The following is a 2950-nucleotide window of genomic DNA, read 5'->3' as shown; positions in this document are numbered from 1 at the left end:
CATGGGTATTAGAAGAACATTTGATCACACAGAATGGAACAGAACCATGTGACTCTCCCTCCCTCCCTCCCTCCCTCTCCACCCCCTAGCTGTTTCCATACCATGCCAGTCCGATCAGGTGAGGTACTGGCAGTCAGCTGTGAATCTTATTACAGTATGTCACTCTATAAGGGCTATTCCATATGAAATCGATCAGTAAAAAACCTCGCATTTTTTTTTTATACTCTAATTTTTTCCCTATTTATACAAGGTGCTGAGGACAGTGCATTTTCAAAAATATACTATCGAAAGTCAAACGGTTTTCGTATTGTTGAGCAACAAATTTAGCATATTTTATAAAAACAAGCCTCTTTCAGCGCTCAGAACTCTGGAACCATTTACTGCAGAACATTGAACGGGAGCTCATTTTGAAGCTGACATTTGGTAGGTTATGTTAAGAAGTAATCCTTATTTTTATTGTACACAGACAGATAATCTGATTTTATTTACTTTTAGGCTTTTTGCTAATTTGTAAAAATGTAAAAAAATATTGAGAAAAAACCTTGCATTATTAAGAGGGATTCGGCATTGTTTGCTTAGTGGCTCGGCAATAAGTTTCGAGGGTATTAAATAAATTATTTTCACACGCCTGGACTTGAACAGCACAGTACTGCACACACTGGCCGAGAGCTGAAGATAAGCGAGCGTTGGGCGTCATTTTACTCCTGTGTTTATGAAAACTTGTGATAAAGCTAGCCCAGCTATGCGCTACTAGACGAAACATCACGTGTTTGTCTCCTGGCCTTGCTTGTCTCGGCTAGCTCCTGTCTCACAGTCGCTGGTTAGTTCACGTGCGTACTATTTATTTGATATTTTCAATACTTTCTTGTCAACATACCATTAGTAAAAAGTATGTTTTTATTTGTACTTTCAATGCGGAATCTAACTATATATTTTTAGAATATTTTTTGGTGGAAAAGCTGTCTTAATGAGGAAAAATCTAAATTTCTCCATTTCCATAAAAAGTAAGAAAATCTGTTTATATGTGAATATAAACTTTAATTTCTCAGCATCAAAATAAGCCATGATTTTGATCATTGGGTGAAAGGGTTTCGGAGCTACAACAGTTTAAAATTGCTAATTTTGTGAAAATACGATAAATTTAATTTAAACACTATGAAGTTCTGATGCCTCAAACTTTGCAGAAAGCATTGTATCACAGTTCTCTAGGTACAAAAAAAAGTTTAATTGTATTTAGAAATTGTAAGATCAATTTTCTCTATATTTCAGTTGATTTGAGATGGAATAGCTGATAAGGAAGCTCTGAAGCAAAAGAGCCGAGAAAATACAGACACTGGCAATGCCACAGTTTGCCTACTGGGATGTTCTGTTAAGTGATCTCAGCTATGACCTGACCAAAAAATTACAGCATGTCCATAATGCCTGTATTCCGTTTATATTTAACATCCATCTCTATTGTCATATCTCACTGTCTTTCAATGAACTGTCTTGCTTCCAGCTGGCTGATAGACGCAGTTAGCATTCTCTTTCTCTTCTCTGTCATATTTTGCATACATCAATCCCAAAATACCTTGTCTCATGATTTCATATCTATCCACACATAATCTGTACACCTTGTCACAACATGACATCCTATTGTCAGTCCCTCTACATAACTGCCGCATATTCTTCATCTTTCACAATAGACACTATCCGTTCTTGGAATTCATTACCTATGAATGTTAGGTTTGACCTTAAATGCTTTCAAGTCCAAAGTGAAACATCTTATTTTACATTGCACAATGTCCCAGGGTATGTTGTTGTTGTTTTCTAATGCCAGGCATTTCACAATAAAGTCATTTGACCTCTTGCACTCCAATATTTTTCAAAGATATTATCATAGCCAGCCACTGAAGCACAGATTTTGAGGTGTTCCGAATCCATTTCTTGGTTTGAGTTGCACAATGGGCAGTTAGGGGACTGATATATTCCAATTCTATGCAGGTGTTTAGCCAAACAATCATGGCCTGTTGCCAATCTAAATGCAGCTACAGACGATTTTCGTGGTAAATCGGGAATTAACTGTGGATTATGATGCAGAGAGTTCCATTTTTTCCTTGAGATTGTGTTATCAAATTTTGTTTGTTGAAGTCTAAGTATGTAGATTTAATAAATCATATGTACCGGTATGTACTCATATTATAATTCACAATTGTAACCAATTTATTACGTAATCATATAATTTATTTGGTTACTTAATTTAAGTAAGTATTAAGTTCGATATTCTCCTGGCTTATTCATATTTTCCTGCTTCGATTTTGTCTTAGGTGTGTAATTTTCTTTCGTGTTAACATTATGTTATTTTTTATTTCTTTTTCATTTTCTGGTTGAGTGGAAGAGAAGGCCTTACGACCTTAACTCTGCCAGAATAAATAAAGCATTATTATTACTTCCAGAAATAATAGAAAGAGGAATTCTTTTGTGAACATTAGGTGCTTGTACTATTTGTGCTTTAAAAATCATCGAACAAATTCGATTAGCAGTCTTTCAGCTTTCATTTAAGACAAGATTTGTGATTCTGTGATACTTTTGAGAGCAGATATATAATTTTCTTTATGCTCGACCATGCCGAAATGTAGTAATTATACACCTGGTAGCAGTCCTTTAATGCATGTCATTAAAGTACACCTATTCATTAAAGTTCAGGTTTTCGATTATTCTCGGATATGCAATCGAAAGACAACTAGCGAAACGTCACGCAGGCTGGAAATCCAATACTGTTGCAGAAGGTTATGTTCTGTTACTATAATAATTGGCGTTAATTGTAAATAATATTCAAATAAATTCAATTTGTCATCTCGTTTTTCAATTCCAAATCAATTTCCAGGTTATATCAAAATTAGTTCATGTTATTCTCTAGATTATATCAAGGTCAATGACATTATTGTTCCTCGGAAAAAATCAATACTTT

The sequence above is a fragment of the Periplaneta americana genome, chromosome 15, assembly GCF_040183065.1.
Source record: "Periplaneta americana isolate PAMFEO1 chromosome 15, P.americana_PAMFEO1_priV1, whole genome shotgun sequence".
NCBI lineage: Eukaryota > Metazoa > Arthropoda > Insecta > Blattodea > Blattidae > Periplaneta > Periplaneta americana.
This window is presented reverse-complemented; position numbering follows the sequence as displayed.